This window comes from Acromyrmex echinatior, chromosome 9 (assembly GCF_024713525.1).
Source record: "Acromyrmex echinatior isolate Ae372 chromosome 9, ASM2471352v2, whole genome shotgun sequence".
In the NCBI taxonomy this organism is placed as follows: Eukaryota; Metazoa; Arthropoda; class Insecta; order Hymenoptera; family Formicidae; genus Acromyrmex; species Acromyrmex echinatior.
The window spans coordinates 12,091,552-12,109,636 of record NC_141860.1 but is presented as its reverse complement, the minus strand read 5'-3'; the positions used below and the strand labels follow the sequence as shown (position 1 = coordinate 12,109,636).

Sequence of the window (18,085 nt, the reverse complement as noted above, 5' to 3'; positions counted from 1 at the left end):
ATGCACTTACTCGTACTACGAGTCCTCTCCTACTTTCTGCGCCGCAGGATCGGCGATTTACGCGTTTACGCGGGTTACGCAAGCAGTCGCTGTCGCGTGTATACGCCATTCGCTTTGTTGAACGATCCAAAGCCTTTACTTGCGGAGGTAAAAAATAGAGGAGGGACTATTATTTTTTAAACGTAAAATTGTTGAAATATTCCGCTTTGTGGAATTACTCGTTTTTATTACTTCTTACCACTATATATTTGATCTGTCTTTTAATAGTTTTAACACTAGAATCGTTTTTTGGTTTCGCTATAATCATTTCAATTCTTTTCTTAGACACTCTACAGATATTGGAAATATGTAAATATAATACAAATAATTCGATTAAATAATATCTATGAAAATAATTTTTTATTAATCGATAATTACCAATTGCAATTATTACCTTTGAGTTCTGTAATAGCTATTGGCGGTTCTAATGTTAAAAAAGGATATTTAAGTATGTATATTTACACGCATACCTAAGATTTCAGTTAGGCAAAAATTTATCTTCACACCAAACTTATTAAAATACTTACAGTAGAGCCAGCCTTCGGAGATCTTCAAACTTTCTTACAAGTAACGTGTAAGTCATAAATTGGCAATGAGCGTTCAATTTTTTATCGTCAAATAATTTTTTTATGATTTTTATAATTGTTTTTCTTGTCGAAATTTGGTGGGAAAGGCAAACGTCATCTCTTGCGTATGCCATGTTTATATAGAAAGAACAATTTTATTGTAATATCTATAAATTTAGCTAGATGCAGATCTGAAAATAATTTTGTTGCATTATCAAAATAATCACGTTGAAATCTCAAATGACAAGCAATATTGCAAAAGTTTTGATATTCTAGCAACCAGTTTGAGAGTCATACATCATTATTCTGATAGTCCAACAAAATTATTTTCAGATGTGTGTCTAAATTTTTAAATACTTTGGTAAAATCCTTTCTACGTTTTATTTTTTTTATATTGGGTTGTATTGTGCCTTATAAGACTCATTCTCACTGAAGCCAAAATATCGATTGATATTTTTCTTCTTTTTTAAAATGAAAATAAACGAAGAAATTAATATACTGAACGTAATATCAGTTTTAGTAAAAACAAGTCTTTACATTCAATTATAATTATTATGTATATTAGTACCATACAAAATAACAAAGCTATGTGTTAGATTGATCATTCAAGCCGATAAGTTGAATGGTGATTGACAAGTTAAATCTGCATCGTGTCAATCATCGAGAGAGTAATCGGAGAATGCGACGCATCGGAAACGAGGAGAACGAATAACGACAGGAGGCAATAAATGTTAAGGGCGAACGCGGAATTCTGCGTCAATATTTATAGAAACCGAAGTAATAACATAAAAAGCGGGACAAATAAAACGGTCACGCTGAATGAGCATTGCCGTTCTCCAAATTGCGAGACGACAGAATCCCAGCGATTAATTAACAAAAGAGCGACCTCCCTGTTCTGTATGCACGATGATCGAATCGTCGTCGTATCGGACCGACCGATCGACCAGCATAGACCGGCGTCAACGTTCGCGAAATTATGAGTAATAATACGAAACTCGAAGCGCCGATCAATAAGCATTATCGCCGAGTAGTAGGGATCGTTCAAGCGAGTTACCTTAATTAATCAGTGACGGAATAATATGGAGTTGAGAGAACGATGAGTGGATATATTTGGTACTGTTTTCCTTGCTCGTCACTGCACAGCTATGTCTACATTACGCTTCATAGCTTGAAAATCAAATTGCGCTTTATCCGAGGCGCACAATTATCACTCGATGTTTATCGCGGTTTTGATAATCTCTAGCATACGAATTTATCGGTTAAATTTCATGGAAAACAAGTATTTCGAATAAGTTTGAAGCATTCGAAAAATTCGAATTTCAATTATACAGCAATTTAATAATTATTACGTAAAAGGAATGTTATCAATAAATGATTAATCTTTTAAATCGAAAGTTGCTTATTAATTAACATTAGCACTGTCGATGAACATTATATAGGGATATTGCAAATAAATATATTTGTACATCGCACTTGCCATCTTTCAGGAGTTTCAAGAAAGCAAAAAAAAATCTTTAGCTGGAAAAACAAAAGTTTCTTTAATCAATTGTCATTTTATATAAAATATTAAGTACACATTTGATATTTTACCGGTCTTAATGAGCAAAGTACAATAATTGCCGAGTCCAAATGAAACTGAGTCTTCTCAAGAATTACAAAGAAATACGAAACAAACGTACAATCAGGAAACTCAGTGTTTTAGCTTTTACATAAGCAGAATTCGACCGTTCAATGTGGCGGCAGCGCATATAAGGCGTCTCAAGACGCATCTACCTAATCGGCATTACCCAACCTCTCGTCGTAGTGATTTACGTGATCGTCTGCTACTTTTACGAGACCGAATGCTCTTTCGCACGCGTTCTCTCCTCTCCCGTCGATCGCGAGTATTGCGGAAAGCAGAACTCTCTTCTCTGAACTCACGCGTTTCCTACTCGTGGTCCTAATAAAGATCCACTTTTAGATTAAAGATCTCTAACTGTAAAGAATTAAAGACTCTAGTAGAAGAGAGATTTTATACGAAATTGCTTTAAAATTTATGCAATTATAGCTTATCAAGATGATTTTTTTCCACGTAACGTTGTAACACTTGCTTTGATATTATTTTTATTTGTTTGGCTAAGATCAGTGAACACATACAGGATAGTGAACAGAAAAATAATAGATCTGTATACGATTAAGCAGAAAAGTTACATTATAATAAAAAGGATAACAAAAGGAAGTTACGAATTTTCACAGATTTTTTTCTCTTATCCTCGCCGTTATATTGTAAACTTTTCTGCTTAATTATATGGTTTGGTATTGTTTTCCAAATGTCTCTATCAAACTTTTACAGGAAATTTTATAGAAAATTCCAATCAAGTGTATTTTTCTCTGTGAAAAACCCATGGAACAAAGTTAAAAGTTACATTTCTCTCACTGTTTTTTTATACCTTTACTCATTCAGTAGCGCGAATTATGGACTGTTATTCTCGATGTACCAACGAAATGACGAACGATGACTCGGGAAAGAGAAATGCGGAATATACGGATGCATGCGTTCGCAGCCGCGTGGTCAAGACAATCATAAAATATTGCTGTAAACGCGTCGTGAAAATTTTTTTTATATACCTTCCGTAGCGGGCGCCGTGCAACGAATTATGGATTTTCGGATTTATGGATTTGTGGAAGAGCGCGGCGGCCGGCTGCCCCGCGCGATTTATGGATCCTTCTCGGGGGTTCGAATGTCACGATACCACGTGTATGGATGTAATACGCTTGTCACTTAACGGCCGCTAGACCTAGATTTATAGGCGGTCGTAGATCTTCAGACGTACGAGCGCATTGACGTTTTGGGGACTATAGAAAGATTGGGAACCGCAGAGATTTTTAAAATCATCCGAGCAGGAGATAAAAAATGCGTGAAAAATCCCTTTGTTTGTACGGCACACTATCGTGTGCCGTATCGAAGAGATGCGCGAATGATTTTTGATTTTTGCCGAAACTAGATTCGAGATCAATCGGACTGCCGAATGGTTGAAAGGTTTCCTATATTACCCTTTATTCATTGTATTGTATATTTTTCAGTAGGTATTTCGATATTTTAATAGATATCTGCTAAATATTGGAACTATTTTTTACTTTTTCCACATATCGCTTGCTAGATTTAATTTTAAAGAAGCCACGTTCAAGAGATGAGTTTTGCAAGTTGAAATTACACGGAATTCGGAATTTTCGACGAAAATCGAAGATAAGGTTTTCATTTTCTCTCTATACTGTAGTCCATATATGAACTTTATTTTTTATAACGGCTATTTTTCACATTATTATCATTAAATTAATATAACTTCGTGACATCGGATGATCGTTAAATATCGAAAATATAATAGTAAGAAATTCTACACGAAGAATTCATTTGTCTGCTATCAACAGCATGACAACGCGAGATGAAAATCGGATGACCGTGTGCAAAAATATCGTGTCTCGTTAAGATAACTCTACACGGTCATATTGATCAGTAATATTGAATCGATAATATTGACAGTATGTATCAATATTTTAAATATTTTTACAATCTTCACACGATCAGTATTATTGAAAATATATTTCACTTTAATTTTACGTACATCATTATTGAACTATGACATTCTGTAATATGGATCCTAATAAATGGATCCGATACTTACCCGAGAAATTCCAGATCATCGTCAGTATTCTAAATCAATCCATCAATATTAACCATACCCACGATCAGTAATATTGCCAGTATTTGTTAATACTGACAGCATTATTGACCGTAGGGTCACCTTTAGAAATCGGGAATCGACGTGCTCGGTTAACATAACTAGCTATTACCCCTTCTAATGGCCGTTCGACTTATCTCCCACACATGCCGCCATTTCCTCACGACGATCCCGGAATCAGCGTGAATTGCCTATGCGTGCACCTGTCCGGTACTGGCGGAATTCTCGCAGTGAAGCTGTCTGCTCGCGGATGTGACCGCAGCGAGAATTACGCGCAGTGTAGTTTGAGGAACAAGACATTTACAATTAGATGAAATTGTACAGCAATGAATTTATCGACACAATTTTATGAAAGATCTTAAAGAATCTTATCGAATCTTTTAATACAAAGATTGTTTATATGATGTATGTGTTAGAAAAAATAATATTGGTTAAAATAAAAATAAAATTTCGATACTATGCTGATATAAGACTAGTATTTCGAAATAATAATTTATTGCGCAATCATCTAATAATGTGCAACTTTGAATTATTCATAATCAATTGTATTAATTAGCAGTTATATTTAATTAAGTTATATATTTGTGCATTTTGCATTTCAAACGATATAAATATCGATATTACTGATATTTCCTAAAAATATTTCGATATTTTATTACAATCACTATTTTTTTGCGATTTATTATGGAAAAGACTTTTGCAGCATTAAATTAAGAATAAATGATACCCAAACGCTTTTAACAAAACGCCTTTAACATTCCGCGTAACTATGATCCGCAAAAGTGAGGCTTCCACGACTTGATATATTACGAGGTGGAAATGCCGATACCTCCGTATCGAAGTACGGCATCTCGTGAGGGGAGAGTGTCGGGTGCAGGGGATGCGCGCAGAGGGAGATTACTCGTTAGGCCGAGTTGGCGTAAACGTCGAACCGCTTTATTCGGCGTTGGTAACCAGACGAGGAGATAGCCTCCCTCGACGTAAGAGCCGATGGTGGAGGTGGTGGAGATGGCGCGGTAGGTGGAACGCGGGAAAGAGAAAGAGAGGAAGGAGCACGGAGATGAAGATAGATAGATGGAAAGAGAGAGGGAGAGAGAGAACGAGAGGAGAAACGGGAGGAACGGACTATGCTGAAGGTGGTTCGCTAATGTCACGCCGCGTTCCTAGAACCCTCCGCACGCTGAAATTAGATTACCGCGAGATTGCTGCCCTTCTACTCTTCCCTCTTGCGTCTCTCTCTCCTCCGCCTCCGGCTCCCCGCGTGGCTCGGTTCCCCCGCTTCTTCGACCTCCTCGAAGCTCCTCTTCGTCCACCACCATCACCAACCGAGTCGTTCCCAGAGTCCTTCCTGTCGTTCGCATCGCTTGCACCGCCATGAACGGCAAAACTTACCTGGTGGTGGGCCCCTCTCGTGGACTCTCTCTTCGCTTCGAATCCGACCTATGCAGCAGTGTCTGCGTATGTTTGTTTGCGCGTATATATATCCGCGCCTATGTAGATACCTAAGTATCTACGTGCGTGTGCGAGCCAGCGGACGAATACGCGCATGTGAGACGTGCGTGTCTGTATCACCTACGCAGCTGACGGCATGCGGGATGGAGCGGGATGATACCGCACGCCATTTCTAGGAACTCATCCCGACCGAATCCTCTTCGCACGCACGCACGCACGCACGCACGCACGCATGCACGCACGCACGCACGAACGGACGAACGGACGAACGGATGAAACGTCGGATGGATGGATGGTTAGACGGACAGACTGACCGCGTGTGCACGCAACGCATGTATGCACGCACGCACGCACGTATGCACGCACGCGACGCACGAAAGAAAGCGCGGCGGACGCGGATACACACTCTCTGCTACGACCAGTTTTTAGAAACGATTCGACTTCGACTTCGGTTTCTTCAGTTTTGCGATTAACTTTGTCGAGGAACGCGCTTCTAATCGTCTTCAGCATCCGCTCTAAGCTCCTACCCGAACAAACAGCACTTTCGGAATTTATAAATATCGAGAAAAATACGCGAAACACTGAAATTTGCGACAAAATTTCATGTAAAATTCGAATCTATATTCTATTTATTTATCTACGTATTTAATATTAGTCATGTCTTTCTGATGTTAAGTCTTAATTAGCTACAGCTGTAATAAATCTTGCACGATACGTCTCGACTGAAAAATGAGATCGTATTTCAATGATGACTGCAAAAACGAATTATCAAAATGCAAAAAGATAAGCTGTATATAGGTACATACATCTACGATTAAAGTTAAAACTAAATTGATAATATGAAATTCTGTAAAATTCCCTCTTAGTTTAGATATCTCACATTATTACTGGAAGAATTTATTTTTATATAATATCATTTATTTAATGCTAAATGTGTGACATGAATATGCAGAGAATACAATCTTTTATAGAAGCGATTCTCCAAGAAAGCGCGCTAGGATTTTGTTGTTGCAAAATTTTGATACTTTTAGTAATGCGAACAACAGTAAAAAAAAAACCGTTTGGTTGTCAATCCGATTATATGCGTTCTGCTGAATTTGATAATGTGCGTCGTGCGTCGTGCGTCGCCGGAAAGAAGTATACGCGAATGCCAAGATTCGATTCCTTCGCGAGGAAGAGCAACGGGAAACGGTAATGTCAACGTTTGCGGCGCATCCCACGGCAGGAGCACAGCATCCGGGACGAACTATTAATTTCCTTTCGGTCTCGCCGATTTCCGCGGCCATCCGCGTCGTAATTTTCTCGCCGATTCGTCGCGGACGCGATTGCGAGTTTTGTGGTGGCACAAGAAACACGCGATGCCCACCTTAATAGTCATAATGCGTTACGCATACTCGTATACAATCGAAATTTGAATAGTGTTTTTCTTATTGATTGGGAAAAGAAAAGAATGAAAAAGTCTTCACGATAATTGAATTGCATTTTATCTTCGCTCTACTCCTCGTATGAATATTTAAGTTTGTTTTAAATAATAATTTTCTTTGCTTCTCAATTTCTCTTAGTATCCTCATTTGCTGCAGCAACGACACATCTAAAAAAAAAAAAAAAAAAAAAACACAATTTTACAAGAAATAAATTTCAATATTTTTTGAATTATTAAAATTTTGTAATATCAATTTTAAAATCTAATTTTGGTGTAATAACTGATTGTAGAGAAATAAAAATATGTTCTTTCTTTTTTTCCGTATATCCGTTTTTTTTTCTGGCAACTAAAAAAAATAACAATTTTTGAGTTACGTCATTATTATAACAAATAAGCGATGTAACGATGAATATCGCGATAAACATCATGTCAGAATTTTTTTTAAAGAGAGCTTATCGAATTAGATATTCCGCTTACTACTCCGCCTACTTCCGTCATGATACGGAGCTATTTTGCATCATGCGTATATTATCGCGTCACGTTTCTGAAATGCGAATTGCTCGGTTAACATGGTATACGTATTAGAAGCGGCGAGCTACGACGAAATCCAACGGCATCGTTTTCTAATACACGCGATCGTACCTGTCTCAAGTATTCGACTCCTTCTTTCTCTTCCCTTTGCTCTTTCTCTCTTCTCAGGACGGTCTTAATAACAAAAGTTTCGCCGTGCTGGTTGCCTTCTCCTCGTACGACCTTCGTCTCGGATCCATCCTACTGGAGAGAGAGTATCATCTTACAGCTTACACGAAGATCCCGCTTGTAACTCGCTCCCGTAAAGCAACTACCCGCCTCCACGTGCGCCAACTATTCGCGAAGTCGCATAGCATTACGCTTCTCTCTTCGCGTCCGTTTCTCAAAGATGAACTTTGAAGGAAGTGACTAGTGCGAAGAGAGGAAAAGCGAACGAAATTGGTACTGTATGTCGACAGATTAAAATGTCTTAATCTCGTACTTGGAATAAATTAGAGTGGATGCGTTGCTAATAGTTTATTAAAATATACATATTGAAATCTGAGAATGATTACTGAGTCATATTATATACATAAATTAGAAATAATTGCTGAATCATCATACGTTATTAGAGAAATGAATGGAATGTCTAGATAGATAGATATACCTAACAGTATTAAATGAGAACGTAATTATTCACTTTCGCCATAGTCAATTTTCGAAATGAAATGAGTTAATAGGAGATTAAAATTACGATGAAATATAATGAAATACTTTCGTTTTTCAAGTTGTAGGACATTTTAGTTGAACTAGAAGGATATCAAAGTAGTCAATAGTCTCGCTAGGATGAACTCCGAGCCTATCCGGAATTAAGAACTTGCGGAGCATTCGTTACGAATCTTCTGGCTGACGGTAGCTACTACTACGTACCATTCCACGAAGTGGCATAGCATTACGCCTTTCATGTCCGTTTCTCGAAAGAAACTTCGCGGGGCTGCTCTTCTCGAAAGCGTAAGGAGACGCTTGCAAAACTCGACGGGCGAGGATTAAATTGAGGGAAGTCTTCTTAAAGTTGCATGCCGACTATATCCTTTAAAACTATTAAGTCAAGGCAGATATGATTCTCGCTTCACAGGAGAGCTCGCAGGAGGTGGAGAATACGAATTTTCGTAATAAAATCTAGATAAATGCGAAATCATGTTGGTTAAGATGCGAAGGTAACTCGGACGCCATTAAAATGTCGCATTTAATTCCGACATACCGAGAGTTCATCAAGTTCTAACGATTCTAGGTACATGACATTTTAATCATCAATGTTCTTTGATTCTTGCCTTCTCTTCTTTCTTACTCTAAAAAATCTCTTCCTACTAGATCTCTATCGTCTCCGATTCAGCCATTTTTTCGTTGTACGTAATGCAATGTCGTAACGAATCGTACGAATATAAAATTCTTCATGATACGCAATGTATTAACGCGCATCAATGATTAACGCAATGATTGCGCTGACTAATGTCATGGAAAATCTATTCGATGAATCAGAAAATATTCACCGACGTCTCTGTCGGATTGGCATAGGAAGATGGCGTGCATCCAATAAGCGTTTCACGAGAGAACTGATCAGTTTTCAACTCGGTGCCTCGACAGCACATATTCATTTACTGCTTTCGAGGATTGTTTATAGCGTGCGTGTCATAGGTCGACAGTGCTACGAGGGCTGTGCGTTTCCTGCGTGGGTTTGAACTAAAAACGCAGGTCCATCTACATAGCTCATGTCCGTTAAAGCAAAACTCAACAGTTATAAAGTTTTGTAAATAGAGTTAGAGAATGTTGAGTTTTATAAAAGAACGTTTTTCAACTTTAATGACTTATTATATTTTTTACTATATATTTTTACTTGTATTTTTTATACTTTTTATTAATCTTACATCAAGAGAGAATTGATAAACATTAGACAAATATTTTAATTTTTCAAGTTATCTGGAAATATTTAGTTTTGTATACTGGACTCTTTAGAAAGAAAACTATAATTCTTACTGAATTATTTCTGAGCTGTGGTATTTCAAAAAATGTCGTTTCTATATAATAAGATGTACTACACAGCGATCGAAGCATGACTGTCGCTCTTCGATCGCTCTTGCAGCTCTAATGAAGATTTTATGTTGCGCGTTCATTAATTAAGCATGCATTATAATGTTAATCTTCTCCCGACGTTTTCGAACTTGACTTTCTAACCGCTTCGCATAGATTTGCAACACCATGATGCAGCGCGATGCGATGATGGCGATGCGTGATGCAGGGCGATGCACGCACCTGTGCGTAGTTAATGTATGCGTCCGTGACGTGCACTTTTGTTGCTTTCGCCGAGAGATCGTCGATTCTTACAAATCGACGAAAGGTTCCATTCGACGATGATTCATCTTTTTGATCGATGTTGTCGCACATAAATTATATAAGCCTATGAATGAAGGTAGGAAAGTTTGAATTATATAACAACAAATGTATACGTGCTGCGTATATATGAATAGTATAATTGTCATAGAAATTGATATATAAAATTATTTAACAAATTACATAGATTAGAAATGTTTAATTATGTGAGTTTTCTAAATTCTAAGATAATGACTGTGGAGAGCCGAAAATTTGAAAGTGATGAATAGCGCGATCTTATCTCACAGAACAAAAGTTTAAAGCATCGTATTGCCGTTAGAGAAGATCAGAAAAAGCGCGATGTGCATGACACGATATCGTCCTAATTGCTTCCAGACTCTCGCGCGCGTAAATTACTCTGATTAATTGAGGCGAACTAGTGCGTGCATTTTTAATTCAACACGCCTCGCCACATAATTCACATGCGAATCGCATCTCGCGTCCGAGGCGCGAAGTAGAAAGAGCCAAGCAGAAAGAGCAACGAGATTATTATCGGCACGGGCGGCCAACTTTTGCACATAATGCAGCTCGTGCGTCGGTGCTCCTCGACGGGTGCTTTGCGAGCCGCGGCCGCAAGTTTGCCACAATCAAATACAGCACGAGAACGAGCCCGCCCGCGAGCTATTATTTCGCGAAGTGCGAGAGTACTTGGAGCGATCGTAAGAAAGATCTCGCGCCGTGCCGTCGTAATCGCGTGCTCGCGTTTCCTGCGCAAATATCGGAGCGCGACTGTACGCGTAGATATTTTATCTTTTTCATTCGTCGTAGAAATTCTTTTTGCGTTTTTCATCAATCGTATCATGAACACAGAGCTTTCTTTCTTACTTCGCGTAATTAAGAAGCAGAAATTACGATAATTCATACTGTCGTACTGACGAATTTATTCTTTTACAATCGGGATCTTCTTTTCTTTTGCAACATAGTATGTGTCTTAACTCTACGTCTCTAAATAAAATATGTAACTTGATAAAACATGATGCGTGCAATGATCTTTAAACATTTACGAAATTTACGAAGAAATAGTATATTAGTTAAATATATAAATTTGCACTCTGTTCATCATGTCAAATTATATATCCAGTTTGAGTTACCTTTAATTATTTCTAAGTCGCCACTGATCTTGTTTAATATGTCGTTAATTTAACTCAAGAAAATATATTAAATTTCACTCAAATTTAGTTTATTATTCACTAGGTGCATACGTTAATATGAATGTTTACTTAAAAATTAACTACGAGAATGGATTGATTTACATTTCGATACATGTGGAAGTTAAAAATGAAATGTAATTTTTTTAATAGAAAAAGTTTAGCTATTATTACTCCTTTGACATCTAACAGGGTATACGCAGATTAACGTTCATTCTTTGATGCATTAAAGAGAAGCAAAAAATATTTGATATACCAGACTGCGTGTTATGGAGCATTGTTATGAAGTACAGATTTTCTTAAGATTGTTGCTGTCACGCGCCAAGATGTAACGTTGCGATGCAAGTCGAGCAGTAATGATTGACGATTTAGCATCGCGGTATCAATATTATGGATCGGTCTCGGTGGTCGATCGATAAATAATCCTTTAAATATCGCCGTGTAAATAAATGAGCGTAAACCGCGATATATACTGGTACAGACACACGCGAGTGTACATCGTGAGTGTGTAAACACACATGTAACAGTACATGCACGTCGCGGCGAAAAAGGGGGTAAATGAATCGCCGTGCAAAGCGCGCCGAGGCCGGAGAAAAGGCGGGCATGCACGAAGCTTATTCACGGAACGTGCAACAGTACGCGTATTAAAAGTCGGCTAATTTAAAATCGAGCGAAGATCTGCGCGCGGGCTGCAATCGAGCCGCGAACCGTACTAGAGCTGACTCACGATCTACCGAGCAGAGGCGTAGCCGCCGGGGGATTTCCCAGCAGAAGGTCGTTGCCTCGTCCGCAAAAACCTCTCGGCCTCTAATTCGAGAGGCAATTCTCCCGTGACAGAGTTATATCGTTAATTCTACGATATATGTGAATATTGTTTCATCATTCCGATTTAGTCTTAAAAATAGATTTTTTTTTTTTTAGTATTAGATGAAAAAGATGTTAGGTGTATAAAGAGAAATTATATTCGATTCGAAATATAATAGAACAATATACGTTATGTTTTTCTTATGCTCGAAGAAAGAGTGATTCTGCTGAAGTATCTAAGGCCGGTATCAGACTACGCATTTTGAAGATTGAGATTGAAGATTGAAAATTGATCAATCAAAATAAAAGGAGCGAAAATTTCTTTGTCCTCATTTTGGTGAAATTTCAATTTTTCAATCTTCAATCTCAATCTTCGATGCGTAGTCTAATTCCGGCCTCTAAGAATTAACACAGATACGGATTCGAAAATAAATTTTGTTGGACCATTGAAATAACTGTGCAGGACGATCGAACTGGGTTGTCCAAATTTGTCAATTATCAAAGCTTCTTGTAGCGTTACTCATGCTTGAATTTCCTACGGAATTATTTTGATGATCCAACGAAATTATTTTTAGACCTGTGTTTATATCTAAATTTTTAGATGTTTTAGCAAAAAATTGTTCCCTTCATGAGAAAACATTTAAATTCATCCGTTGTAAATATGTTTACAGAGTTGGCACGAGTTTATCTGTGGAGGCATCTGTCATCGTTCGCTCCTTGCAAATCCTGAATCGTTCTGCACCTGTATAATAACGAAATGCAGGTAAGTGCCATCATATTATCGGACACGAGTCGATCGTTTTGCGTCACGTCTTCATCCTCCATGATCAATCTCGAAGGCGCATAACGGTCGAGCTTGATTAACCCTTGCTCGCCTCGAGAGTATCGCGAATAATTCTTGGCATTTCGCGCACACGCGCGCGCATTGACGGCTCGAAGAACCTCGAGATGCGAGAGCGCGCTTGTAAATGACTGAATCCCTATAAATCAGGGCTATAAATCGATAGCTCAACTTACTGGGGCCTATTAAGCGAGCGCCGTAATAAAGCTGTATCGGTAACGTTATTGGTGTCCTCTTAATAACAACTCCGCGATCGCGACTGAATAACAGAGAGTAGTATGAATTATGGATATAAACTAGACTCCACCCCTCTTTCTCTCACCTCTCTGCTCCTCGTGTACACCCAGAGTACGTACAAGATATCGTGGAACTCTAGCGCGCTCTCTTTTATAACTGTCAGATCAATTCGGAGTGGACAGCTTTTGTATTTAAAATAGAGGACATAAAGATTTTTACAAATTTGAATCGAACGTTCTACAAGTAGAATAATTTTAATAAACTCTACTATTTTTATTAGAGACTCATATAGTTACGAAATTATATCAAATCTAAAAAAATTAATTTGTATTAATTAATAAAAATTTTGTTTAATAACACGATTAAATTAATAAAATGCACAACATCTGATTCTGTGCCTAAATTAAGAATGATTAAATCACGAGGTCAGCAATTCTTCTTCCCCCTCCATTTCCCCTCTCTGGTTGGCAATCGCGAGCGATGAGAGGACTCTTTTTTTTTCATTTTTCTGAAAATCGAGCGGCGGACATGAATTATTACCGAGATCACGAATCCGCTTTCCACCCGACTTCACTTCGTAGTAGAAATACGAGGGTTCTATGAACCGAGCTTGTTAAAACTTCAAGCTCTCCAGAAGAGTGGCGCGCAAAGCTTTGACGTTTTCCCGAAATTACATTTCGAGAAACCACGTTTTTTTCCACACGTTCTCTCCATGTCTCGTTTTCTTACGTATGTATTATTGAAAGTCTGCTGATCGGGATCAGTTTCGCCAGAGAATTATGTCACTAGACATGCACATTTTAATATGATGAAGACAAGTTCAAAATAGCAAAATGTGTCGTCGTCATCGTCTTTTTTTTCATCGTAGCATGATTCTATTTATATGTAATTCGTACGTAACAAGTTTCGATATTCTTTCAATTTTTAATAAATGACATGAAACGATAAATTATACACAGATGATAAAATGTATATTACAATATTAAAGAATAATATTATTCGCGTAACATTATTTTTAGCTTATTCAACTTTTTCCTTTTTTCTTCTTCTTATAAATATAATCGATACGATTAAGCTAAATAAAACCTTAATTCTCTTTCAGCATATTTCTGTTAATAGATCAATTTAATAAAAATGTATAACAAAATTCAAGTATCGATTATACAACCGAATAGTCTTTTTAAAGTCATCCCCGAGTTCAAAAACTTGCTTATAAACCGAATAAAGTAAGCGCTTCCTTTGTTCACGATTAAAACTTCTTCCGCTATAATTATATTTTTCCAAAAACACCTTGTTGAATGTGTCGGATTCATCATCGCAAGGTTCGATCATTTCATTTTCCCTGATTAAGTTCGGAGCGACGAATCGCGGCGGACAGCCAGTAAAAAGAAAAGAAAAAAAGACAAGCAATATCAGATACGCGCGGCAGGAATGTTCGTTCTGTACGTGGCTCGCGAAGGATATAATAATAATATCGGCACGAACGCGAGTGCGGGTGGGGTATATAGTCGTCACGACGGATCACGTCGAAAGTCGTGATCCTCCGCGGCGTCCAGGGACGGCGAGATCGCGCTTGTGATCAGCTCCTCGCTCGCAGAAGGCAGCTCTCGTAGAAGAGGGAAGAGGATCCTCTTCTCTCTTGCTCGGCAACCTCCGCACAAAGTTCTGGTGCGTGCAATGCGAAACGTGACAGAACCAACCCGCCCTTCGTCCGCCCTCCTAACAATACCCTCGTCTCTTCTGCCGCCGCTTCTTCTTTCCCGTCTACCTCCCTACACCGCACAGCTCCACCTCCTATTCTACCTCCTCCTCCTCCTTTCTCTTCTCTCTTAATCTCATCTTCCTTCCACCTTACTCTCTATCCGTTGCCTACCGCTCTCGACCCGACCTCACCCGCGATCTTTACTCTCCCCGCGAAACGATCTCCGAAGACATTTCAGCGGCGACTCACAGCACCAAGGATAACCGGAATCCGTTAACGCGACGTCCAATTCTCTATTCTCCGCGGTTGCACCGTGTCGGTTATAAATCGGCGCCGAATGGCCGCGTAAAAGTGGACGTCGACGATATTAAACGTCGCGGAGACTGACTGACGGGTTTCAAGAGCGAGTCGGGATATCACTGGTATCGATGACCTACTCGAAAGTGCTCTCCGTTCGATATTTATCACCAGCTGATTTGTCACGTATTATTGCGATAATTTATGCTGATTGTCATAATTTACACAAGCGTAAATAATGCCTGATGATTACGCGGAATACCGTTGCAAATTTTCATGTCATACGCACCATTTCGAATTTTAAACGCGAGAAAGATTCGCAGAACTACGTAGTTCTACCACGAAGCAGATTAATATCATAGCGGTACCAAGTACCGCTTTCAAGCTGTGATGACTTCGTGTTAATTAGTATCCAACCCATATTAAAAAAAAAGTCTAACAAATTGTTATTTGTTATTTTGAAACAGAAAATAAATTAGATTATCCTCATTTCTTTATATTACTTATTTGTCTCCCAAGAATGTTTTCTGGCAATATAATCTTGTATAGTATATATCATCTTAGTTTCTAATAAACATTAATTAAAATTAGTTATATGTAATATAGTAGAATAACTATGTATACTTCCAGAAAAGAACTTACTACTAATTACATATATGATACATAACAATTAATTTTTATACATTACTCTCACAATTTCATCGTAATAATTCCAGTAAACACCAAATAAAAATAACCTATTAATGTTATGTTACTTTTAGTTGATATTTATTGAGTTTATTACGATTAAATTGTAAGTAATGTAAGTGTAAAAATCAGTTGTTACATATCTTATAATTAGCAGTAATAGTTCTTTTTTGGATGCATACATATGTAGTATTTTGCTATATAATTAATGCACCGTTCGGATCCGGCGTTAAATTGTAGATTCCATATATATATATATATAGATCCTTATAGATATATACATTTATGTATATATGTATAACAAGTAAAATATTTTAATTGTATTAATTTCAATTTCTAAAAATTATACTAACATTTTCTTGAAACAGATCTTCGATACTTTTTATGATGGTTACTCCCGAAATTCAGTGATAAAGGTTATCATCGGTCAGCCGGACCTGGAATTGCATTGCATTATCGTTAGGAAAATGAGCGAATATTCGATGATAACCAATTGCGAGCCGTGCAATTCGTGCTCACGGCGTTTGAATTTATCCGCTCGACGAGCGAGGGAACGCGGAGATCGACGCGCGGTCGTTGAAGATCGATAATTCCGCGGCGCAGACTAAGCGCTACGGTAAAGCGCGCTCTAGAAAAATACGGCGGCACGTTCTCGCGCGCGCGCGGGGATTTCGTCGAACGATTCCGAGACCGACCGTGAGATTTGGATCACCCCGTATAGCACACGAGAGCCTTATGATGGCGACCTCGGTATCTTACCTCACGATCCTGATCACGATCACGCACGCACGCCGAACCGCCCACTGCGTCCCCCCACGAACCCTCTACCTTCTATACCCCCTTCGCCCCGGATTCCAAACTACTCTCTTTCCGCGAGCGCAAACGCACGTGCGTGCGGCCTGCCTGGGATAGGGAAATCATTCCGCGCGAAGCTGGTATTGCGCGCCGCGACGCGTGAATCCGCTTTTATCATGGTGGTTCTCCTTCGGATATTAAAATATTATCACGAGTCTGCATTTCCTTTCTCATTTCCTGTCATCATTTTTCATAAATATCGCCAAATAACTCGTGTACCGATATACCGTTTGTACACACATATATTTCTACATATTATACAACGGAGATATTTCTATATTAATTAATTCTAGTTTGTAAATCAATCGTCTATCGCAATCGCTCGCTGATTACAATCGCTCGGCGACAAAAACTGATCCGATCGCTGCTGCATGCGATCGGTCGTATATTGATCCCGATTATCCATGCGAATATCGCGATCGTTATTAACCGTAGACTGGCGAAGGTGGAGAACGCTATTACCGTGCGGCACAAAGGACATTACACGCTCCGGCCGTGAGCGAGTATATTGCCGATGCTGCACCCACATCTGCTCTCTACACGTAAGCGCGTACGCACGCGTGACCGCGGGCACGCTTCTCGCGCACGACTAACGGTGCCCGCGGACATTTTTCGATTTCGTTCCCCTTCTCGCTTGTTGGCTACGGCGAATGCGAGAGCGAACGGCGCGTAGGAGGAATCGCTCGAACGAACGTCGCCGTGACCCGCCTTAACCTCGGCCGACCGCTGCCGATATCTCGGATCGACGAGCGCGATGCGGAATGCTCGATTAGCGCGGCCGATTGCTCGCTAAGCAGTACCACTTTCTATGTTTTTTCTTCCTAAATGTGTTTTTCATCACGAGGAAAAAAAAAGATTTGTTTAAACAACTAACTAAAAGCTTCACTGATTTAGCAAATCTACAGCTGTAATGTACGGACAGTCAGTTTTCTGTGTTAAAATAGCAAAGATTAGCGCGGTCGGTTGCTCACTAAGCAGTACCACTTTCTATGTTTTTTCTTCCTAAATGTGTTTTTCATCACGAGGAAAAAAAAAGATTTGTTTAAACAACTAACTAAAAGCTTCACTGATTTAGCAAATCTACAGCTGTAATGTACGGACAGTCAGTTTTCTGTGTTAAAATAGCAAAGATTAGCGCGGTCGGTTGCTCGCTAAGCAGTACCACTTTCTATGTTTTTTCTTCCTAAATGTGTTTTTCATCACGAGGAAAAAAAAAGATTTGTTTAAACAACTAACTAAAAGCTTCACTGATTTAGCAAATCTACAACTGTAATGTACGGACAGTCAGTTTTCTGTGTTAAAATAGCAAAGTTATACAGCAGAATAAAATTAGCGATTGTAAGTGATCATATATTTTGTTATAATAATATAGGAATTT

At 38.7% G+C, this 18,085-nt stretch overlaps 1 long non-coding RNA gene across 1 annotated transcript; it reads right to left on the bottom strand.

The window, feature by feature from the left end:
• Positions 1-770: 770 nt before the first annotated feature.
• On the bottom strand, positions 771-17,297 carry LOC147908630 (uncharacterized). The gene is made up of 3 exons (XR_015546180.1): positions 17,170-17,297; positions 7,842-7,970; positions 771-7,367 (listed from the first exon to the last, which is right to left on the bottom strand). It is a non-coding gene; the product is annotated as an uncharacterized LOC147908630 (long non-coding RNA).
• Positions 17,298-18,085: the final 788 nt, after the last annotated feature.